General features: G+C 44.9%; 1 protein-coding gene across 1 annotated transcript in view; it reads left to right on the top strand.

The window, feature by feature from the left end:
- The first annotated feature begins 3,178 nt into the window (after positions 1–3,178).
- Positions 3,179–25,571, top strand: part of MSN (moesin) — a 66,403-nt gene continuing 44,010 nt past the window's right edge. Inside the window, exon 1 of the mRNA XM_086756073.1 lies at positions 3,179–3,358. The gene's annotated coding sequence lies outside the window, so the exon portion shown is untranslated. The remainder of the gene's footprint in view (positions 3,359–25,571) is intronic.

The following is a 25,571-nucleotide window of genomic DNA, read 5'->3' as shown; positions in this document are numbered from 1 at the left end:
GTGGCACACAGAATTGGTTAGATCAGTAGTTGTTGTTCAGTTAAAGAGCAATATATGGACAATTATAATCTATGAAGTGTTGCCACGCTTTAGTTGGATTTCAACTTGCTCATGATCTCCCTTGATCATGATGGATGCAGGACTAATTCAACTCCAGCAATGAGGAGTGGCCATACTACTCTAGTTTCACTGACATCTAGGCGTGGAACTCCCCTGGTAGTCAAAACTAGGGCATCTGCTTGAGTCCAGGCCCCTTTGGGCCTTCAGGCATCCTCAGTCTGGGCCTCTGAGGGTATCCGAGTCTATGTGGTCAGTAAAGCAAGGGTCTAGCTTGCTCTCAGGACCATCTTGTGGACTTTTGCCTGAAAAGTCACCTCAGCCCATGCCCTAGAGTGGAATAAACAGGGACAGCCTGATCAGTCATGGCATCCTGTCCAACCTCTTCTGCCTGTGCAGCGCACGCCAATGGGACACACTTTTACCACATTGCAAATTGCTAATAGCACAGCTAAGCACACAGCAGACCACTTGATCATGTGCTACATGGCCTGTCTGGGACTGGTCAATGACATGTGTTATCACAGCGGGTGAACCCTGGCCAGCAGCCAGATGCCCGTGCAGCCACTTTCTCACTTCCCTCCTCAACAGGATGGGGAGAGAAAGCAAGATGGAAAAGCTTGGTGATCGAGATAAAGACAGGGAAATCACTTACCAGTTACTGTCACAGGCAAAACAGACTTGACTTGGGGACAATTAAATGACTGCCAATTAAAATAGGTTCGAATAGTGAGAAACAAACCCCAAATTTAAAACACCACCTTCCTCTCCCCGTTTTTTTCTGGGTTTAACTTCACTCCTGACTCTTGTACCTCCTCCCAGCACCAGCTGAACTGGCAGGCCCAGCCGTGCCCTGTGGCAGGCCTGCTGGAATTGGCTGGAACCGCTGGTGCCTGGCGCCGGGCAGCCCCTGGCCTCCTCTGGCAGAGGACCCCCTGCAGCCCCCGGCGACCAGCACCTCGTCACCTGTCCCCAGCACTGCTGCAGCACCCAGCGTGTGCACTCCGTCCTGAGAGCACCTGGCTGCACGGGCCAATGCTCTGAGCTCGGCCATGCTGGAGCAGCTGGGGAAAACTGGGGAAGAGATCGTGCTCCCAGTGGAAGGTAAGCATAAGGATGGAACCACCCCTAACACACAGTCTCACCTACCACCAGCTCAGGGCAGCAAACTTAGCCTTCAGTGGTGAGTCCTGGAGCTGGAAATCATGGAGGAGACGCTTTCTCAGCCCAAGCTGTTCATGCTGGCCTGACTACTGTACTTTTTTCATAGCTGGGCCATAGAGACACAACCCTTACAGAGGGCATGGCTGACTCTTCCTGAAAAAAGGGGAGAGGATACAAGCTTTGACAGCGGGCTGAAAAAGCCCGTAGCGGATTCTGGTATTGAGAAGGCTGGGATTCATGACATGGAGCAAGGGAAATTGGTGGCATTTTACATCAGTGCACTGCCCCCACCCAAACCTTCAACTTCCCAGTCATTAAAGCACTGGACAATACGTTCTTTGCTTCAGCATTAACTACACAAATGGGATTCAGGTAGGAGTCTTTCATGTACAGTGAAAGCGGACTTTGTGAGGCTTCCCATCCCAGATCAGATTCCAGCCCTTAGTAATGTGCTTTTTATTTTGAATCAGAATAAAAAGTCAAAACGTGAGTATCTCTTAAGAATCAGATTGTTAGGATGCAGTGGGGGCCAGTGGCTCCTGAAGGGTCAGGTCGCCAGGAGTCAAACACAAAAACACAACTGCCAGAGCAGGGTCCTTGTCAGCCAGGACCCAGCTACACAGTACCAAGTGAGGTGAGGTGAACAGGGCAGACCCAGAGATGGCAGCCAGATTCAGCCAAGACTCCTGATCATGAAACAAATTTGTGGTGATAAGAAGTGAATTTGCTGACCAGGGTCAGGGTCACACCCAGTGACATTTGCCAGGGTCACACAGTCCAGTGATCACCAGGTGGGTCCAGAGTGAAACAATCACTTTGAGAATACCAAATTGTCTCATTTTGATTTGGTAAAACCACTTGATTGTGAAAAAGACAAAACAAGAGACAACGTCTATATGTGGTTAGCATGCAAACACAGTAATGTATTAATACAGAAGTAACATCCAAAATAAGAAAGATGTAATGAGGCATTTTTAGCTCATCAAAATCCTTCCATCTTTATTGACCGAAAAGTAAAAAACTCACTTTTCATAGAGTCACAGAATAACTCAAGTTGGAAGGGATCCATAAGGCTCATTGTCATTGTTTAGCCCCACTGAGCAGCTAAAATACAGTTGCTCGCTCACTGTCCTCTCTCATTGCTCCCCCCAGATGGATGGGGAGGAGAATCAGGAAATAAAAGAAGGCAAAACTCATGAGATGAGATAAAAGCGGTTTAAGAGAACAACAGACAAAAAAAAAAAAAAAAAAAAGCAGAGATGGAAAACAGAAAAAATAACAGAATATACTTAAGCACGTAATTTACAGTACAATAGCTCAGATTGGATCCTGATGCCCAGCTCCCCCTCAAGTAGCAGAAACCTGCCCCTCAGCACCATCCCCACTCTATACACTGAGTGCTACGTCCCATGGGATGGAACAGCCCTTTGGCTAACTTGGATAAACTATACCAGCTGTTGGCTAATTAGTAAGTTATCCCAGCTGTGTCCCCCAGCCACAGGGGTCACCAGCTCCAGCTCCTCTCCCAGCTCAGGTGAAAATTAACTCTATCCTAGCCAGAACCAAGACAATAATTGAGTGCAACTCCCTGCTCCTCGCAGGACCACCTGAAACTTAATCAAGTGACAAAGAGCACTTTTGCCATCTTGCGTGAAAATACCAGCAAAAAGAACATGTTCCTGCAAAACAGCTTAGGATTTCCCAGCAGAAAATTCGCTTGTGCTTGCTGACCAGCGCTGCTAACTTGTACAGACCTCTGAATCAGCATGAAATAGACAGCTCTCCCTCCTTTCATGTTCCCAGTGCTCCCCAGTGTGGAAGGATGAGGAGTTGCTTGTCACTGGGAAACTCGCCAGCACAGCTTCACACAGTGCAAAAGTGACGGGGAAAAGGGGCTTGTTCTTGGCAATGCAGCTTTGCCAAAGCAGATGAGAGTTCCTTCCCCTCTCTACACCACACTTCTGTCTCTCTTGTGGAGCCTCTTAGCTGTAGATTTCCCAAGAAAGAGGAACACCGTGAGGAGTTGTGCTTTAGTGAGTGAGAAGGGAAAAACATTGTTGCCTGCTGGTGTTGTCCACCATAAAAGCAGTTTGTGGGACAATTCCCTGATGACTCCAGCACAGTCCAACAAAGGAAGGTAGGTACAGAGGCTTATCAATGCTTGTGGTCTGCTCCTTTGGCCCTGCTGGGGAGCTGGTAACTATAGACTCTGATCAGCTTTCAGTCTCTTTTGCTGTACTTGGATGGGAGTAGGGATTTAGGTCTCGGGCTACAGCTGATCTAGGAGTAGATGAGAGCAACAGCATGGGGATGGATTGTATTGCACTCCTAGACATGATTTTTAGGTGGGTGGTTTCCTTAACCAGCCATGTCATGCACTTTGTGCTTAGAAGTCACTGTCTTCCTAGGTTGCCATGTTCACCCCGTCCTGGTTTCAGCTGGGATGGCGTTAATTTTCCTCTCAGTAGTGGAAGTGTTTTGGATTTCACATGTGAAGAATGTTGATAAACACACTGATGTTATGAGTTGTTGCTAAAGAGACTAAGGACACTGTCTGGCTTCCCAGGTTTAGCTAACATGCGTGTACAGGAAGCTGGGAGGGATATAGCCAGAACAGTTGACCCAAACTATCCATGCCACAAACATCACGTACTTAGTACTTAAAGGGGAGTGGGCCGGTGGGCCGGGGTGAGCTGGCTCTCTTTTGCTGTCTGGAATTGTTCTGGGATCATTTACTGGTTTTTTTTTTTTTTGTTCTGTGATTGCTGCTCAGGACGGGCTGTTTTTGTCATTGGGTGGTGAGAAATTGTGCATAATTTTTTTTAAAAAAGTCTTATTATTCCTATTGTTTTTCCTTTTATTATTATATATATTATTCTATTTTCCTTTGCTATTCTAGTAAACTGTCTTTATCTCAACCCATGAGTTTTCTTTTCTTCTCAATTCTGTCCCACATCCCCTGGTGGGGGCGTGATTGAGCAACTGTGTCGTACTCCATTGCTGACTGTAGTTAAACCACGACAAACCCCAATGCTTGTTCTATTTTCCTATTCCAAAACTCTTTAATCTTTCACTGAAAAATAAAGTATTTAACACAAATTGTGTCACAGTGGGTTAAGGACCAAGCTGTTTCTGATGCCTTGCATAATAAATAAATCTGTGCTTATGAGTTCTCTGGTAGACCCCCCACACCTTTTGACACTTCTATGTGAGCTTGATTTCCAAGCTAGGTATCTAAAGGAGTATGTTTTGTGGCGCTCCCCATCCCAGCCAAGCACTTTCACACTAGTGTTGTCCAGAAGCAGCAGAGAGAGGATGAAGAAAGCCTTCTGCAGCAAGACAAAATGAGCCATCCTGGTTATCAGTTTTCTTGCTCGAATGAGATTTTGAGGCATAACTGCACAAAATGAGGTTCTTTGCTGTCACTGCAAGTGGGAGCCTGACCAAGGTAGCCAAGTGTGCTGCGTCCCATGCCCTTTTCTTGCTTTGATTTACAGCCAGTTTCATGCTCCGCCTCCTTACCCCTTTTGCCACAGAGTGGCTGTAAATTAGCTGATGTAATTTGATCTTGTGTCTTTGGACACAGTTGCAGAGCTTGTGAGGTGAGCAGGATCCAGACTGAGGTAGAGGACTGCTCACAGCGGTCATTTATCACTGTTAGGTATTGTTAACTCTGCTTGCTTTCCGGCTGGTGACAACCTGAAAGCAGTTAACAGTTCAGTACTCCTGTTCCTCTCTTCTGTTTTCCTAATATTGTCTACACTCGATGGGCTGAATTTCAAGTGATTTTAGCTGTGTAAACTCCATAGCATCCCCCAATACTTCAAAGCACGTGCTTGCTGATGTGCTTCTTGGGGTTGTGACAACTCTGTGCTGCCTGTGCTTTGAACATGGTGCAGTGATTGGACCCAACCTGCCCAAGACTGGGGCGGAGAAGCCATTAGCCCCTTGCAAGAAATGTCTTGGTCAAGTGTTTCATTATGGAAAGGGACAAACCCCGTCTACTGCTTCTCTGTTCCCCTACAGAGGCTGTTACAGAAATGGATACCATTCACAGAAGGGATAGGATGTCAGACTTACTGTACCTATGAAATGGATAAGAGGGGCCACTGACACAGCTCAGGAAACTTTCAGAGAAACAAGCCGTGTTCTCAGCTACCCTGAATACTGCCAGCACCATGACTGGTGAGAACTTGTTGTGGCAGTGAGAGCAGTGACTTTCCTGGGCCCTCAGGGTATGGAAAATGTAGAGTCTGGTGCAGCACACTCCCACAATCATCCAGCCTGTGCATGCAGGCCATCTGCATAGCCTGTCTGTGGTCAGAGTGACTCAGCAACAAAGGGAAATTCAGTTGCGGATGGTGAAATCAGAGCCTGGTGAAGCCCCAGGCTTCTGACTCACAGAAAGCAAATGCATTTGACATATGCGGGAAGTGAATGAAAGTTACCAAATCTGGGTGTTTCTCAGGACTGAAGAACAAGCGCCCTCAAGAGATACACTGACTCTCAGATGGTCATGCTATTAAACTTCTGCTCACTGAAGTGCAAGTAGTGCCCCTTCCAGATATTTCTGCTTTCTGTGTTTCTGTGCAATTGTAGCACTGGTCTCCTAGTCATTCTTAGATTTGATGATGTTGTACTTGTCCAAAAAAAGCTTTCATTCAGATCCCACAAAGTTTGCAAAGAACTGATGGAAAATCCTTGGTGACTGAATGATGGGGGAGTGCCTGTGTGTATGTGGGGCCCTGTCCAATTGCTGTGGCCAGGCAGCTTGTGACCAGTCTTACTGTACCACATGTTAAACAATCCTGTTTTCAGCCTAGAGGCTGTGCCTGGACAAACAGCTGCTTCTGGAAAGGCTAAATCCTTCCTCCGTAACACTCTGAGTATCCTTATTTCAGCCTGCCTCTGCCTGCAGAGGAGCATTGGAGGAAAACTCCCCAATGAGAATGAGTGACTCTCTCTCATAATTCCCCACCAAAGGCCTTAATTGCAGCCACCCTCTCTCCTGGCTGACAAACTGCAGAAGTCATTCCATAGTGAGGCCACCTTTGTCACTACGTAAGAAGGAGGCATAAATGATGTGGTGAGGTTGACTTTAATCTACTGCTTGCTTGGGTTTCTTTGAAACAAATCGCCATTCCACTACTCATTTGGGAGCAAGATATGAATATATTGCCCTCTCCTCAGCCTTGCACAAAGTTGACCCTCTGTGCCTGCTATGTTAGCAGTGTTAAGAATCATATCCATATCTATTCACATGGTTCTTGGCAGCCAGTATGGTTTCATAGTGTAGATCAGGCTGTACTTTTAGGCTATTGCTTTTTGTCTGTTAAAAAGCTTGTGACAGAGTGCGCAATTCTCTCCGTTCACATTGCCGCCTTGGAGGTATATTTAATAATAATAATTAGAGTGCACAGAACTCTTAATCTTTAAAGTGATTCCTAAAGATGAGCTAATTAGTCCCACAACTTACCAGTAGGTAAACCCTTACAAGTTCTCTTTGGGATTACTAAAGAGAGGAAAGCCTCAATTCCTTGTTCAGCGAAGCATTTGAGATTGTGCTTCTTTTTAAGCATGTCTGGGACTGAAGTACATGTTTAAGTGGGCTTAAGATCCCAGATACCTGCTTGGGGTGAAAGTTTCCTATTTATTCTGGACCAGGATAGACCCATGCTTTGAGGATAATGAATGTGTGAGCGTTGCTGGGATCGTCTTTCCCTCACAGCCCTGACTAGCTGCCTCAGGTAATAACATCACCGGTAATAATATTGAGGATATAGCACCAGCAGCTTTAATGCTGTTTGTCACTGACCACAGATAAGTATTTGAGTAACTGAAAATGGTGAAGTCACATTTTCATGGTTCTTGTTCCTTCCACTAACTTTACACTTGCAACATAGGTGCAGAGTGTAAGTGCCTCCGACTGTATTATTTTCTAAAATATTTCCCTGCCTTTCTGCTCTTGAGCTTTATGAACTGGAGATCTGCAATTTCTAAATGTGCTGAATAGAGCCATGGTTCTCTGAGAAAGACTTCCTGCATCCTAGTCATTTTGCAGAACGACTGTCTCAGGCTTTTTGCTTTTCCATTTGCGAGACTTCTTGGCATGATTTGAAGCTGTCAGTGTTGTTGAGGTTGCATGAATAGAGAGAAATAAACAAAAGAAAGAAAATTATTTTATTTGCTACTCTCTCCCTTCCTGCCCCGTTCATGTCTAGACCTAGCAGGATGAGAAAAGAAAGGAGTGGGGAGATGCAGCAGAAAAGGGAAGGACACAGTTGCATCAGCCAAGCCTCCATCAGCTGGGACAAGTGTGGCCTCATTCTCCCACTTTGTTTCTATCAGCTATGCCTGAGACTTGGTTGATAACTTAGAGTCTCAGCAAAGACAAACACACACACTACTTTATTATCCAGCATTTTTTCAGCTCCAAAGAAGTATCGTTTGGGCTGAGGATGATTCATGCCAAGGTCAAGATGGTGAACCGTCTCATTGGACAGGGGATGGGAGATGGATGTCTCCCATATTGGAGTCATGTATTCCTCAGTCAGGATGCAATGTCCTTCCTATCTGCAAAGGAAAGCAAATGTCCCACTGACTGAGCTTACTCGGGCCTGTTTCTGGGAAGCGCAGTTATGCTCTGCCTGAGCGTTTCAGGGAGAGGACACTCCTACGGTTTCAGGGGGTGCCCTTTCCACTATTTTGTGGCTGTAGTCAGAGGAGCTCCTGGCCAACACACACAGAAAAAGTATACACAGAAAACAAGGATTTTAGAGCAGAAACCCCTCTCTTTGCAAATCTATCACAGTTGAAGATGTCAGAAAAGACCTTTCTTCACAAGAATGGCTAAATAAAAGACACACAGCGGGATCTTCACGTGTTTGCAAGCCATGGAATTCCTGTGTCATGAGAAACCAAGGGACAAGAGAGCTCAAGGAAGAGACAGGGCTCCTGTGGGTCTCTGCCATTTCCTTACAGCAGGATAAGATTGTATACAGTCTAGCTAGAGACATATTAGAAATTAACGTAATTGTACTCCTGCTGCTCCAGGCTTTTTTTTTTTCTGTATATTATACACCTGTTTACTTATAAAAAGTCCAATTCTCTCCTGAACAGGCAGAAATTCTCTAGTCTCAGTGTATCCTATGTCAGGTTAAGTTGCATACTGTGCTAAAAAAAAAAAATCTTTAAAGTGAATTGCATTTTCAGTTTCATTGGATACCTTGTATTGTGACAGAGTGTAAAAAGGAGACCCCAGCTTATGTTGAGGTATGCTGCTTTTACACATCTTCATTTACAGAAACCATCTCTAATATTTGCTATCTTTCTCATCTCAGTCTTTCTTTTCCACATTACTGTAAATGACCTGTCTCTTCATACATCCTCCTTCAGCTCCAGCAATCCTGATATCTGCTCTAGCATTAGCCACCCCTAGCTACTCCTTAGCATCCCCCAACTCTGAGCTGCTTCTGTGAGCTCTGCTAGCCACTGCAGTAGCAATGAGCTGAAAGGATATAGTCATGCTGTATCCTTCAGGGAAACATGAACTGCCCCAAAGCCAGTTCATCTAGCAGTGTTGCTGGTTTTCCTCATTGGAATCCCTTGTCTTCCAGATACTTACTTACATCTTCTGCCTTCTTCCCTCCATATTAGCAAGCTGATAAGGACAGAACGTTCATGCTGTGCATCCCTGCTCCAAGCAGTGCCTGAAACCCAGCCCAACCCCAGTACCGTCACTCACCTCTGACTGAAACCTGACGTTGGCCTCAAATTGTGGCACAGTGTCTGGGTTCTCTTGCATCCTTCCTCTGACCCCAAGCCCTGGAAGTGTGGCCTCGTCCTCCTTGGAGTCCATCAGCCTATGCCATATATTTTCAAATGTGCCTGTGTGGCACAGTTTCCCCAGCCACAGGGAAATTCAGGAGCAAAACTTTACCAGGGAGATCTCTTCTGTGACTCATCTGTGCTAGTGAGGGGAGAGTTTCTTTTTCATTTCTGCAGCTTGGAGAGGTACATCCTCTAGTGCCTCAGCTGGCCAAGTTTCTGACTTGTGTCTGGGCTGCTGTACTAACACAGTGTGTGCGGGGGGGATTGTGCTCTGTGTGAGTGATATGAGGAGAATCATCCTTTTAAAATATGCCTTCCCCCACTTTCCTTTTTCCTCCTTCAGTATTGTCACCTTGTAGTATTTTAATCAAAGGAAGCAGATATATCAAGGAAGTCAACCGTAGGGGTGAGGTGGGCAGGGGGGGTGGAGAGGAAGAGGAGGAAAATCACATCACAGCCCGGTCTGCCAGTGTAAACTCTTGATGATTTCCTGTTATTGTAGCCTAAAATGTACCATGACATCATTTACGGGCCTCCCAGAATCACCCAGAAGGAGGAAAAGCCAGCATTCCCAGCCCGCCCTCAGTGTGAATCCAGAGGATTCAGACCCTATAAGGCAGTGAAGCTCTGCAAGCAGCAAAGATAGAGTTTCGAAAGCTTTCTTGTTCTTGGCAACATGGAGATTTCACAAACAGGAAAAACTGCTTTTACTTTTTCTAAAGGGGAACCGTTTATGCCTCATGAAATATTGATGCCTTGAACCATGGTTACTTTAGAAGCAAAACTGAAACATAAGAAATGCTCTTAGCTGAGGACAAGCATAGGAGAGCCCCTCACCAAAATCATGTTATCTCATCGTTCCCAGACATCCACTTTTTTATAATACTCATTTCTATTCCAAATCACTCTACAAACAAAGTAGTTAAGTCAAAGGCTGTGGATTATAGAAAACAATAAAATATGGAATTAATTTGATAATTTTGAAAGGTGAAGCTGGGCCTTGATATAGCAGAGATTGCCAGTGAAATGTTCTTCCTCCTTTCCTGAGCATTAATTCAATAGAGACATCTACCAGAAAGTGAAGAGCTGAGCTCTTCGGAGCCTGGATACACAAACTATCCCAGAATTTGACCCAACAGGTCAGATTAGTGTCTCAGTTACAGTTAATCCTGAATTACTGCACTCATTCTGCACCACTGTAAGGAAGAACAGGATCAGAGATGGGCTCTCATAACTTTTCTGAGAGGGATAATAACTAGGCTGATTCCGCACCACGCCCTTCAGCTACAATCTCTGTGGGCAGCCTTTCAGATAGAGCACAGTGGGATATCTGGAAAACTTGTTTTTTCCTAAGTAAGGTAACAAACTTCATAAACACAGTACTGTATGTTTAATCACTTGGACTCATACCCACCCTTGCACTCCCGTCAACTGCTTGGCAAACATCAGTAATTATAGTGTAACTTTTTGTTCATGAAGCAGAAGAAATCAGTGTTTTAATGTTACATGTAAGGAAATGCAGGCACTGAGATGAAGGAACCATTACCTCACAGAATACAATGCATTCTCTTAATGTGGGCTTAAACCAATCCTATACCTCCAAATAGTATCAGAAAATTAGATTTGTCTTACCATAAAGCAGACTTGAAAAGTCTGAAGAAAGTCAGCCTAGAGAAGAATGATCACACGGTGGTTATCTGAGGAAGGGGCTTATGACCACCCGCACTCACATTTATCACCTGCGCAGAAGACCCAGAACTCTCTGGAAGCAGAACCATACAAGTCCTCAAGGGGCATAACTGGGGTGGAGACCGGACTATAAAAGACAGTGCCTCAGGAAGCCATGTGTCTGCCCGTCACCATCCTTGCTGGATGCAAGGGTGGTGAGATCTCTTTCTCTCCCCCTCTCTTTTCCTTTTTCTTCCTATAAATGTTCTGATAAGAGCGCTGGCTATCAAGCCCTTTGAGCTTTCCAAGTTTTTAAAGTTAATTTATTCCTCATTAAAGTTAAATGAAGTGTTAAATCGATCATTTGGTGTCATTTCACCTTAATTTAGTTTGAGGCAATCAGAAACCTGCTACGGCCCTGGGTCCTAACACAAGAATTTGACTGGTAAGATACAAACTAGCTCTGAATAAGGCAGATTCCCTGTTAATCCTCCAGAATACTCATAATACCAAATGAATCCTGGGAAGCTGAGTCTTTTTTTACCTTTGGCCCTCAGAGTACATTGCAACTGTTAATTCGGACTGTCAGCATCCTAGTAATTAAGCATTAAGTGGGGAAACTGAGGCAAGACTTGCAGTAATTCCTCTTGAGATTAATGAGCCACTCTTTCAAAGCCATCAGTTTTCTCAGAGAGAAGGCATCAGCCTGGAAGTGGATTAACGAAATACAATATGGTGCAGTGATGTATTTTACCATTTTTGCATGTTCTAGTGGGGCAATACAGGGGTTGTGTTTTGTTCCAAGAAAGCTCAAGTTAGCTAGGCAAGCTATGCAGGCGGTGTCCGACTCTGTGCTGGTTATTGTGGCCGTGGCTCCAGTTGTATGTTTGTGTTGCTGGAATGAAATATTTACTGAATTGACATTGCCTGAAATCTTTATTATATTGACATTCTAAATATCAACACGAGGACCTGATGACCACTGATAAGAATGAGTTTGCTTTTATGCCACTATGCTGTACTACGCTATTCTGTCCTACCTTACACCATCCTATTCCTATACTTCTTATGCTTCTGAAAGCATTCAGCTCCTACAAATGTGTCAAGTAATAGGAATAATAGAAAACAGGAGTGGACTCTAAAGAAGCCACCTAGTACATATTCCTGTCTTTAAAGCAAAGTTAACTGTCCTACTTCATCTTTTCTGACAGTGCTGACCACACTGCAGGAAATGAAATACTAAGGTCAGCCAGTGCACAGCGGAAGCCCTTGGAGCTCTACGGCAAAGTGAACTCAGTTTCTAAAGCTGTTCTCCACTGTCTTTGGTGGTAGTGACAGGATCTGCATGTCAGCTCCAGGATGGGGGCATGCCACAGTTTCAGTGTGGGACTGAAAACCTCTCTGGAGCAAATCAGCTGCGTTCGCACATTGTGCTGAGGCCTTACCTCAGTGCAGGGAAGTGCAGGGAATGGTCCCATGACTCTGCAAGAGGAAACAAGAAAGCTACTTTCTGCAGGTATAGAGAGGAAAGAAGGTTACTTACTTCTGTAATATACAGCTCTTCTATGCATCACAGCAGGTAAGCTTATAAGTCTCCTCTGGGAACACCAGCAACCCTCTGGTTTTCTTACCTTCTCTGAAGTGCTGTGGGGAAGCCCACTGTGCATGCACTTGTACTGTCAGCAGTTCCCATTGCAGAATAATTTATGAAAAACACAACCATGTGGATGAATGCCACTAAACAAAGAAAAAGCTAATGGCCTTTGGTTTCTGCTGTCCTTACTATTGTTTTTTCCTAACCACAGAGAAGGAAAAAGGAAAAAAAAATGGTTCTTGTATGGTTCAGCTGTGCAGTTTTAACTTTGCTGGTGTAAGCAGGTTGAGGAAGGTGATTCTGTCCCTCTACTCTGCTCTCGTGAGACTCTACCTGGAGTACTGCACCCAGCTCTGGAGCACCCAGCATCAGAAGGACATGGACCAGTTGGAGAAGGTCCAGAGGAGGCCATGAAGATGATCAGAGGGCTGGAGCACCTCTCCTCTGAAGACAGGCTGAGAGAGCTGGGGCTGTTCAGCCTGGAGAAGAGGAGGCTCCGGGGAGACCTGATAGCGGTCTTCCAGTGCCTAAAGGGGGCCTACAGGAAAGCTGGGGAGAAACTCTTCAGTAGGGCCTGTTACAATAGGATGAGGGGTAATGGTTTTAAAATAGAGGGAGGTAGATTTAGATTACATATTAGGAAATTTTTTTTTATGCTGAGGGTGGTAGAACACTGGAACAGGTTGCCCAGAGAGGCGGTTGATGCTCCATCCCTGGAAACGTTCAAGGCCAGGCTGGATGAGGCTCTGAGCAACCTGATCTGGTTGGAGATGTCTCTGCTCCTCGCAGGGGGGTTGGACTAGATGGCCTTTGAAGGTCCCTTCCAACCGTAACTATTCTATGATTCTACGATTCTGAATTCCCTGAGAAAACAGGCAGGATAGGTGTCATCTGAGGGAAACCCTACAATTACAGCTGCATTAGGGTTTTGCTGAGGCCAAAGGCAAATAAGGCCTAGGAAAGTTTCTTAGCTCTTCATGTATCATCTCAAGCAGAAGATGGAAATTTGTCACAGTGGAAAAGGATCAACCCAACAAGTTTCTATTATTCGTTATTCAGCTTCTAGAGAACATAATGTAAAACTTCCGTTTAACGACTTGGAGAGGTGAAGAGAAATTGCTCAATTTTCTGCTATCATTATCTGAAATAAAAACTTTAAACACCCACTAGATCAGAATCTCAGCTTCAGTTTTGAAAAAAAAATATAGCTTTTTCTTTTTATAGAATGAAATACAAGCAAGAAGCAGAGAAGCAAGCGCCTGCTGACTGATTCAGGTTCGGTGCTCATCTCCTTCATGGCATCTGGCAGCAGGCAGCAGAGGACAGCGAGGCAGTCTCCAGTGGTCCTCCTGGGAGCTCTGTGAGAGGCATGGTACTTCTCCCTAAAGAGGGACAGAGACTCAGTGCCCTGAACTGTGGGGCTCCACACCTACAGCCAGTAACTGGTGCTGTAGGAAATGGCTGCACCCGCGGTTATCCCCACCACCACTCAGAAAGGACAGTGCACTTCGAGCCCAGGGAGACTTGCTGACCTGCCAGGGGAGCCTTGCGCTATGATTCAGGGAAGAGGCAGCCTGACCCTGGCCCTGCTGCTCCTCTGTTAGATCATCACAGAAAGCCAAAAGGCACATGCACAAACACACAAGTTCAGTATGTTGCTACTCAGCTCTGGGACTGTTGGAAGGCCATCTACCTCCTTGGCTTCAGTGAGGACTTCTGATATCTCCTGTGCTCTTGAGGAGCCATCCTTTTTCCTGAATGATTATCGTTAGCTGTACACTAGTCTTTCACTGAGAGGGACCTTGGCATCTTGATTGCTGTGTGGTTTCTAAAGGAGAATTACTCTAAGAGCTTTTGTGTTTTCAAAGCACTGCACAAACATCAGTAAGCTAATCCTTTGTGCTCCCAGGATTGCTGAGGATGGAGGTTTCTGGTGGGGAAGGGAGAAGGCTCCTGGGCTTGGGGATTTTCTCAAACTACATGTTTAGGCTTGAAAACTAGTTTTGACATTGGGGGCTTTATTCCTTGTCATTTTAACTCAGAAGATTTTTCTTTTCTTAAAAAACAAACAAACAAACAAAAAGAAATGGGTTAAGTGAGAGAAAAAAAAATGTAAGATAAGAAAAAAAGTTATGGCTATGTTTTAAAAGTGGAAAGTCTGTGTTCCCTACAAAGATAGAAACATTCTCCTGAAACAGAACAGGCATAATTGGGACTGAGGGTCTGCTTCTCTGTGTCTGTTGCTGAAGACAGCCACTTCTGGGACACAGAACAGCTAAGAACACAGTATGTATGTGTGTATTTATAGATCTGCCTACTTGTCATCTATCTACCCACCTGTCCATTCCCCATTTTATAACTCACTCAACTCTGCTGGTACAAATATCCTAAATGCCTTAATTATCTACATTTTAGGATCAGAAATGCTATGTGTTTAGTAAAAACCTAAGAAAAATAAATGATGCCATCTGTCATGCCTGTGTCTAACTGGGCGGGGTGATCCGGTGCATGCGCTGTGGTGCATCACCATGTTTTGCTGTTGGGAAAATAACTGGATGCAGAGTGTGTGGGGGAGTTAGGGCTTCCGAGGGATGCATGTCTCACAGTCAGGCAACCCTGACTGCAGGTCACACTGTGTAGTGTTAACTGTAGTGAGTGAATCAGCTGGGTGGGAGAGGTAGCATGAACATTCCTAGATTAGACTCCTGCTCTAGCCATTGGCCGCACAATAACGTTCTGGCTTTTTTTTTGAGTCTACTTCATGTTCTGGCCCAGAAACAGCTGCAATACTTACCTAGACAACATTGTTATGGGTCAGGGTTTGGTGTTCACCTGGAAAAAAACTACCATCTGAGCAGGAGCCAAGAGTAACATCTTCAGTATATAATGTTCCTGCATTGGAATAAAAGTGGCTAGCAACTCCCTGTATATTTTTAAGGCTCCGAAAATAGATCTAAGTCTCAGGCAAAATGAATGGAGCCAAGACTTAGATGGAAAGAACTGGTAAAGGATCGTTTTTCTGAAACGGTTAGTGCTGAGATCATCTTCCACATTATATGCCACTACCTGGAAACATGGGCCAGTTTTCTTTTCCCTCTTTATAGCTGTCTGAGCTAGATGTTCCAGTGCATTGATTCACTTGACTGAGTTTCAGTACAGTGGGGAGGACTGGCTTGATGTTAGTGGCGAGACTGAGAGCTCCCTCCCTGCTCTGCTTCTGCTCTGTAAGAGCTGGAATGCCGGGAGAAGCGAGTCAGTCTTGGAGCCCTGGAGAAGCAGAGAAAAATTAGATTATAAGCAGCTGTTCTGTGTGTGAGGGAGACAAGGCTTTTGAATCACAATGGCAGGCAAGAGAGAAGGTCAGGGAGAGTTGAGTGGGAGTAGGGGCTAACTGGAGGTGAAACCTCTGGGGAGGTGCACACTTACGTTCCAAGAGGAACATGGTGTCAACCAGTGAAGCCTGAGTCCAAGGGTGAGCCTATGACATTTTGCAGAAGGCAGAAGGTGCTATTCTGGCTGCATTTGAGACGGTCTTCCTTGGAGGTTACTGTCCCCACAGAGGTGCCAGTAAATCTGCATGTCGCCTTGCTCCCTAACTCAGTTCTGTGACCCTGATCCAGGTTAAAATCTGTCCTACTAAAAATGTTTGAACAGGTTCAATAGACACACAAGCAAGCCTGGATCATTTTGATAGGTAAGCATGTCTACGCTACAAGTAGTGTGGTGTAATAGGAGCAGATCTGGAAAACAAAAGAGCTGCTGCTGAATATCTAACTTTCACACTAAATGTGTTTCAGAGGGAACTTATTTTGGACTTGCTGTGTTCTGGTCCAGTTAACTGAATGCTTGCCAATAGCTGGAGCACAATAGATGGACCCCTAGAAGCACATCTTCTGGCTTATTGTCATCCAAAAAGAATTCAGTTCACCAGATATGAGACTCCACCATGATGGGAAACAAAATGCAGTGAGTAGGAAATTCACTTCAAAACCAACTTCCAGATACAACCTAAAAAGTTAATGTAGATGCAGCTTTCTTATACGGTTTGGTGGCTGAGGAGCTGATGATCTCCAGGAGAGCTAGAGGTGGGTGATGATGATGGGGGTGCATGAAAACTCCTTAACCCAGCCGTTACAGCCTGAACACCACACTGGCCTGCAGTTCATGCACTACAGCCCAAACCACCAACCACATCAGAGGCAGGGCTGCCTCGGGGTTAGCAAACAGCCTATTCACTGGCTACTGCTTCCGGATAGATAACTGCTGCTTATGATAGACAATTCTTGGAGGAATAATTCTGTTCCCTCTCCCACAGTAGCCCAGCTATGCTGTTGATGAATGCAAGGGGGAGACAGGCTTAGGCTGGGAATATTGAAGTGATGGGACGTTTGCTTGGGCTTCCCTGTGCACTTGAGACGGCAGTGAGCAACATTCTGCAGACATGAAACGGGGTCCGGGAGCAGGCTGTGCAGGCAAGAGCCTCCGCGCTGCTGCCCCAGGGAAATAAATGCTCTAGACCTAAAGAAAAAAAGAGGGCAGGGAGAACTGTCCAGGAGTCAAAGGGCTGTTTTTTACTGAGTTTAATATAGATCCAGACTTCATCAAACTGCAGCTTTGTGAAAGCTGGTGATGGTATGGCAGCAGCTTATTTAACGGTCTGCAGAAACTGGCAAGCTCCTCCGCCACCACTTGCTTTCTGGTTCTCCTACACACACGTGCACATTCACACAGCGCAGGGGCTGTATCCTGCCGCCTTTGGGGCTCAGGTAGGAGCAATGCCAGGATCTGCTACTCCTTCATTCTGATTTAGTTTGGGATCTTGCATGTAAGCAAGGAAGGCTGCACCACCCACCTTCTAGGATGATTAAGATGCACAAGTGCATGTGCTGTAATACTGCGTTGTTCCAATTCTGTTGTACAGCGGTACAGGTATGTTTCCACCCACACAGAGTGAATGTCTCAGATACATGACCCTGACTTTCCAGCTGCTCTCAATAGAGACACTTTCCAAGTAAAGGGACATATTTTAGACCATTACTGTGCAAAGTACTAAGATGTGGAGAATGAGACTCCATAATCATCTCCATTTGCTGTGCAAAGTTGCAGTTAGTGGGATTTGGATCAGACTCTTGTGCAATTATTCCTTTTTTACGTATTACAGAGCCTGGCAAGAAGAACAGCTGTTGTTCTTATCCTCCCATTGGCCTCTCAGGTTCTAGCAGTGCTCTGAAGTACTTGAGCTATAAAACCTCAAAAGACTTTAAAAATAAACTCTTTGCACTGACAGCTTCAAAAATATCCAGGAAATGATATTTTAAAGTAAGAATTTAGATAATATGTAGAAACATTTACTTATAAACAATTAACATAAAGTAAAGAATTTGCACTGTTGCCTGAAAACTTAAGATGACAACTTTGTAAGCCCCTGCTAAAATAGCCAATATTATTATATTATTTTTATAGCTGTGCTAATAAAAAGTAATATAAAATAATCTGGTCACCCACTGGCATAGCTCATAGGAGCAAGCAGAGCTATCTTCTAGTCTCCATCCCTAATCTATAGGACAGTACTTTTAACAGCCTAATTTTCTGGGGGTTGTGCATTTTCAGTGCCTCAGCTACTTTTACTTTGCTCATGGAGAGACAAATTGATCAGGCATTTTTCATAAGAAAAACAAGCTGTGATGTTTGAACAGTGTAGGCAGGTCCTATGTTGATGGGAGTCTCAGGACTGCCGAAGAAATGAGGTTTGTTATTCCTGTTCCTGTAGAGCTTTCATTTTCCTGCTCACTGCTTCCTACCCCCCAAAAAATAGCCTCTGGATTTCCTCTTCCACCCATTCTTTTCCTCTTTGCTTTCTACAACAAGACAGAATGACTTACTGGTTGGAGATTCTTCTTGGAATGTTTTTTGAAGATATTTTCATGGGTGCTGGTTAATGAGACTTAGGAGAACACCAGAATCCAGAAGTTTATTTGATTGGAAAAAACAGAGGGACAGGAATTAATAGCTTATATTGGCTCTTCTTTCATAGCATATTTTTGGAATAGACATCATCCCCTAGGCAGAGTCTATTTTGCTGCCATCTCAGGACAGCTTCTTTGCTACCTAGTTTATTGGTAACAGTCCCCTGGCTTCAAAGTCAATTGCAACTAACTTCTAATAATGACTCTGTAACCAAAACAGTGAAAGTGAGATTCTGAACCATGCTGCGTCAATGGAGCTTTCCTCCCTTGCCCCAGCATCAAATGTGGCATGTAGATGGCTGGGCACTTGAATTCACTTACAACCTTTGTAACTCCTCCAGGAGCCATTTGTGAGGAAGACACTTGGTGATTCACTCATCTCTGTGTATCGGGACCCTGGCTGGTGTTAAAGCTAGATCCAGTTTAATCTCACAAATTACTCCGTGTAGCAAAAGGTGCGCAGGTATGAGTGTGTCTATGAAGAGGGATATTGGTCAGGCAGTTGGACTAGATGATTGTCGTATGTCCTTTCCTACTGAACTATTCCTTTCCTCTCCCCTCCCCTCTCCTCAGTTAGACAGACTCACCTTTTTATGTTTCTTTTGAGAAATATCATTATAGATCAGCAGAATGGTGAGATAAAGGGTGAACAAGTATCTGTGACAGCTTCCCTAGATGACAAGAGATTAATTTGTTAGAGCTACAGAGATCCTTGACATTTTGTCACAGAAATCATTACATACATAATGAAAGCTCAACAAAGACTGTCAGTCTCTAGTTATAATCAGTAAGCTTCTTCCCCTGAACCAGGGCTGGCAAACTACTGACAATTCAGCAAAAAACTGGTATTTCTAATAAATATGGAACCAGTTACCAAAATAATTTGCTGTCACTTCATTATTCTCAGTGGATTAAATTCAGGCCTGATATAATTCTGTTGATTCCTCTGAAGATACAGGATAAAGGATGATATATTCTGCAAGGTCTCCCTCCTCCCTGATTGCAGAGCTCCTCCTTTGTCACTCCATGAATGAAACACAAAGACATTTGCCAGTCTCTGCAGCTTTGTGTAGACCTTTATGGGTGAACAGTAAAAATCACCACACCCTGCCCAAGGTGTCACAGCACCACTGGCCTGCCTCCACTACCTCCTGTCAGATCGGGCTCTGTTTGCATCTAGAAACTCCTCCTGTGAAACCTCACTGCAGGTATTGGTGATCCATGTGCCTTTGGGAGGGATTTAATTTTAAACAGCCCAACCACACTGTCCTGAAAATCCCTCTTAGAACTGGCTTCTCCCTAGTTCCTGTTCAGCAACACTCAGTTTGGTCCTTCTATGGCCCTTTTTCACCATCTCGGACTGACTCTACATAATTACTCCTGTTTATTACATGTTGAAGCCTTCAGAAAATCCCAGTGTAACTAAATGCATTCCTGGTAGACTCCAGTCCAGTGGTCACCTGTATCAGGGCCATCTGGAGCCTGGTACTCAGCCCCAGAGGTTGGACCGGGCCCTCACCTTCTGTGACAGGCATGGAAGGAAATGCCTGGTGGCCTTTGTTACAATCTTCGAGTTCCCGATCTCTGAGTCAGAAAGGCAGTGGCCCTACATGGTCACCACACTAGTACCATCACCTTGGCTCTACCACACCAGCCATCTGAGAAGGAGGCAGAGCACAAGAGAGGGAGGGAGAGAGAAGAAAACTCCCAGAGAGCCTGTTTTCTGGGGGCACTGAAACTGCAAAGATTATTCCTGAAGAATCCAGCCAACTACCTTTCTGCAGCAAAGCCTGTTAGCGTTGCGTGGAAGCTCTTGCTAGTCTGAGCCCTAATGAAGAAAAGATTTGCTAGATTTTTATGCCTACAAAGCTTTGGATTGTCCTGTCAAGAAAGTAAGGTGGTGCCACAGTTTAACCCCAGCCAGCAACTAAGAACCACACAGACACTCGCTCACTCCCCTCCTGGTGGGATAGGGAAGAAAATCAGAAGAGTAAAAATGAGAAAACCCGTGGGATGAGATAAAGACAGTTTAATAGGTAAAGCAAAAGCTACGCACTCAAGCAAAGCAAAACAAGGAATTCATTCACTACTTCCCATTGGCAGGTGGGTGTTCAGCCATCTCCAGGAAAGTAGAGTTCCATAACACACATCGGTTACTTGGGAAGAAAGACGTCATTACTCCGAACGTCCCCCACTTCCTCCTTCTTCCACCTGCTGTATAAGCTGAGCATGACGTCATATGGTGTGGAATATCCCTTTGGTCAGTTGGGGTTAGCTGTCCCAGCTGCGTCCCCTCCCAGCTTCTTGTGCACCCTCAGCCTCCTCTCTGGTGGGGTGGGGTGAGGAGCAGAAAAGGCCTTGACTCTGTGTAAGCACTACTCAGTGATAACAAAAACAAGAAGTACACAAGAGTAAGTGTGTTTCCTTTCGGATAGACATCACACCATCAAACTCATCAGAAAAAATACCATGGGAACTACTTTTCACATTAGATATCTTTTCTCTTACTGAGAACCCTAGCTTGACCCATAGGAATAATTTCTCTTCACTGGTCTGAGTTGGAACAGACCAGTGGGACTTACCCTACCTCCCTGCTCTGAGGAGAAGGCGCCAGTGTCAGTCTCCAAAGCTCACATTGTTCCAATTCTGCATAGATTTCAGAGCATTTCTACCTTTCACCCAAACTGGCAGAATGTATTCCCATTCATTGTTTTGTCCTTGCTAGTTATGTTATCCCTTATTTGGGCTGTAAATATTTGGAGTGAGGTCCCAGAACATCTGTTAGATTTTCCTTTGTTCCCCACATTGCTGCAAGCAGTATAAGTTGTACAACGCAAGCCACGTATGAGCATTTGCTTGCAGATGATACATAGAAAGAACAACTGAAGAAGAAACACTTCCAGCAGATGAGTGGTTCTTACTTTTTTTTTTTGTACGGTCATTGCATACATTGCACACCCTTTATCTGATTTGAAAGTCTCCTCTTTTGTCTCCTCCTGCACAAACACAGCCTATCCCCAGATGCACAGGGTGAGGTGAGTGGTGTGGGCCATGCAGTGAGCCGCTGGCCCTAATCCTGCCCTCTCCCTTGCTCCTTGCAGGGGCCTCATTGGCAGCGGGGGACGTTCATGCTGGAGAGGACTAGGGCTTTACAGAGCATCTGGCAGACTCAAATCCCTGGGATTTCCAGGCAGTTCCAGCCATTTCTGTCCTGAGGAATGGACAAGTCAGGAGCTGAGACCATACACTGTAATTAACTCCATTCTTTGAGGTGAAAAGGGGTCAGGTGGGGTGACACATCCAATGGCCCCATCAGCTTCTGCCCTGTTCAAGCAGCTGAGTGGGAATGGAATTATTCTCAGCCTTTTCAAATCCTGTGTCCCTTTCCTTTGCCCCTCTCATCCTCCCAGCTTGAGAATCACTGCAAAAGCTTACTCTGATGTTCAAGGCATAAAGGTGTTGAAGAGGCAAGGGTGTTTGGAAATAGTGATTGCATTTGTTTGAGAGAGAAGATGCTTTTTACCTCTAAACACAATCAAACACTAAAATGATCCAAGATCATCATGAAAGGCATCTCTCTGTGAACTTATAGGCATTAATCTCTGAGCAGAAAGAAACTGTAAGAGCAGGAGACAGAGGCTTATCTGCTATTGAAAGAATAGCTCATAACCAGATTGGCTAATTTTAAATAGAGGACAATCCAGGACTACTATGTGGTGAAGGTGTAGTTCTCATACTATGGTAACAATTTCATTTTCTGCCTCCCTTTGCCTGTGTGAATCAAACTAAATTTCTTTCAGCCCTCTGAAATACACCCAATATGAAACTTTTTTTTTTTTTTAATTACACTGCAGCAAGCTGGATGGAATAAGGCCTCTATCTTCTGTCAAAGCTATGTGAAGGGCTGCCAAGTCACCCAGCACTAGTCCAAAAAACCCTATGTGCTGACAAAATGGCCCCTTGTTTAAATGCTCACACTAAATAATTCTGATATTTCAGAAAAAATCATTTATGTGCTTTTTCTGCTTAAGATAAGGTACCACAAAAGGTTTGATGTAAATGAAATAAAACCAATAAATCCCTAGTGAAAACCAGACCTCCTCCCAGGAGAATGCTTAATGTCATCCTGGTCTAATCTAATTCTGAAATACTTTAATATTATTTGGGCTCTAAGCAGTCTGGAAATAACAGCACTTTTGAGGCCCTGGGTAATGTTACTCATCTCCACAGCCTCCTGCAGGGAGGATCTTTAGTCAGCTGCCACTTTACCCCTTGGAATCTCATCCTGCAGCTGGGGAGGAGAGATAACCCCTGCCTGCTGCTCTCAAGGAATCCACTGATGTGCCTGTTCTCACACAGGGCCAGGCAGGGAGGGCCAGCAAACTGGCCCTCGATACGGCGATCCCTTCTCAGCAGCGGGCAAGGGGGAGGCCTGCGAGGGAGGCAAGATCTTGGTGCAGCACCTCCGCAGCAGGAATTCCTCATGACACTGTGGCTGGAGCACCATGCTGTTCAAATGTTTCAGATGGCTTATCCTCCCCCTCAGCAGGGAAGGGGAAGAGGAAAGGAAGAAGCAGGAGAGGAAGAAAAGCGTAGAGACTCATCTGCCTGTCACAGGGGACCCTTGTCTTTCCAAGTGTCATGAATGGTATTTTGTTTGACCATTGCTACAAGTAATACAGAAGAAGGACAAGAGAAGTGGCTGGGGTGAGAAAGAAGTGTCTGTCATGCTGTAGAATTCACTTTGCTTTGTCTCACCCCTTCAGACTGTTCGTGGACTGTTTGACATGCGGTTTACGACCTTCTGTGCACATGGCCAATGCCTGGCACACTGTGAGTGGGATGGGAAGGCAGTTGCTTTGGATCAGACTGTTTCACTGACACGGGGCTTTGCTTGCATCATGGCTCCTGTTGTTAGCACTCTGAAGAAAACATTAGTACCTTGGATGCTAAACTATGGCTTCTTAAATTTGGCAAGGAAATAGCTAAATTTTTATCATCTGAAGTTTTATCATCTTTGCAAAAAAAGAATGATGAAATCCTCCAGTTACCCCAGTCTTAGGAAGGAATGTTGGAGCAGAAGTCCCAATAGAAGTGGAATTGGGCTCTCCCCATCATATGATGTTGTTAGCATGGTAATGAAGTCTCCACAGAACTACTTGAATTCAGTGAGAAAGCTCACATCTAACATTCCTGGATCCAAACCTGGGAAAAATCACAAGCAATTGCCTTTATTATTCTGGATCTCTTCTGTCAATATCAATTCCTGTAGGAAACAAGTGGAACCCCTTCATGGAACAGTCCTGTTTCACCTAGTCTAAGAAAGTCCCAATGTAAAAACAAGTCTGAAAACAAAGAAAAAATTGTAAAATAGGCTCTTATGGACTTGGTGATGTTTTGTGTAGAAAAGTTACACCAATTTATATCAATCCAATTATCCTGAATTTTTTTTCCTATGTAGATACAGCACAGACATTCTAGTTTAGGTGAAACCTGCATATTCAGATGAAGCAAACAAAGCTTATGGACCCCATTTCCATCTCCTGCCAGGTGGGCACAGGAATAGTTTTATCACTCTCTATAGTATTACTTCTGGTTTACTCTGGGGTGAGGCAAGGCCTTGTCTATTACAAGCTTATTTTTTTGTTTTTTATAGGGTGAGAACTATTCTGGATTTTCTCTTTCTCACATAATGCTGCATGGCGAAGAAACATCACATTGAAAAGCAAATCAACACACTTAAAAAGCCTCTAGTTTAAAAATTATTTGTGTTATATTACATAAACATTTACAACAATATTATTCCTTGGGGAAGAAAGAGAAACTTCCCTTCTGCAGACCCTGAGGATTTAATTACTGGTATTTACAAGGCACTTTGAGATCTTTTGAATGAACTGCAGTTTTTGAAGACAGACGAAGTGTTATTATGAATCTGATGTCACTTCCCAACATACCTCAGTTTAATATTGATCCCAGCAGAATCCTGTAATCAAATTAAGTAAAACACTTTACTCAGCAGGAGTCTGTGCTGAACTGCCTGCAAGAACTTAGCTTGCTCTTTTTCTATTTTATAACTGAATTTATGTGTTCTCATATTAACACAATCTTCATTTATTCAACATGCTGGGAAAAAAAGTACGTAGGAAGTACAGCTAGTCTGCACGGTCTTTCTATCAACCAAAATGGCTTAAAGATTGAAAATGCTTGGCAGATTTGACAAGAAGACACACATTCAAGAAAAATAGGAAGGTAAGTTTCTACTTTCCTTAAAAAATAAGACGTTAAATTTATTTGGAACACTTAATTTCCTTCTTCTAGACACAAGACATTAACTTTTAAAAAGAATTACCTTTTTTTTTTTTTTTTTTTTTTTTTGCCTGGGAGAAAATAGGATTTGAGTCACTGCTTGACAGTTATGTCCAAAGTCCCAAGTGAGATGAGATGGCTTCTTTAAATCCCTATGAAAATGCTGGGCCTTGATTCCCACCGTCAGTGGTTCTGAAACACAGGTGGCACGGGAAGCTTTGGTGAGTGGTCTGCAGCTGGTCCTCAACTACTTCCTTCCCTTAATTCGACTGCTCACTTACACGATGTGATTACAGTGGTGGCCTCTGAGGAGGCTTTGAAGGCTGGAAGTGGTCTGCCTCAAGCTTCAGGGAGCCACAGTCCCTTAGGCTTTTGAAACACCTGGAGCTGGATGTGTGCTTTTTAGTTGAACAGACAGCTATGGAAGCCCTGTACCCGACAGGACGCTCGCTGGGCGCTCAAAGGCCTGTGGAGGCTGCTGGCTGAGCACCACTTCTGAGCTGCACCCCAAGCGTGCGTGACTCAGACCGAAGGAGAGAGAAAAGGGTCTATCACGGCACCGCTGCGGTCTTACTTTGAACAGTGCAAGCGCCCATAAAATAGCATTACTTTTTAAATAATGCTTTTAGCAAGGACCAGAAGTCCCAGTGACACTTGATATGTCAACTTCAGCATTCCGAGCCTTCTGGGCTTTTTTGGCACCCAGTTTTGGGGGCACTGGAAGCCCCCGCCTTCTGCCCTGGTGGGACGCTGCCGCTGCCTCCACGGCCGCTCCCTTGGCAGACCGCCTCGCAGGGGACCGCTCCGAAGACGCAGCGCAGAGGCTTCGGCCCCCGCCCCGGAGCGACGAGGCGTCCCGGAGCCTCGGCGGAGACGCCGGGCCCGACCTCCCCGCGCCTCGTGGCCGGGCCGGGCCTCGCCCCGCTAGGAAAGCTGGGGCGGGGGCGCCGCAGCTCCAGCCCGGACGGAAGGCGGCCGGGAGCGGC

This window comes from Chlamydotis macqueenii, chromosome 11 (genome assembly GCF_036417535.1).
Source record: "Chlamydotis macqueenii isolate bChlMac1 chromosome 11, bChlMac1.mat, whole genome shotgun sequence".
In the NCBI taxonomy this organism is placed as follows: Eukaryota; Metazoa; Chordata; class Aves; order Otidiformes; family Otididae; genus Chlamydotis; species Chlamydotis macqueenii.
This window is presented reverse-complemented; position numbering and strand designations above follow the sequence as displayed.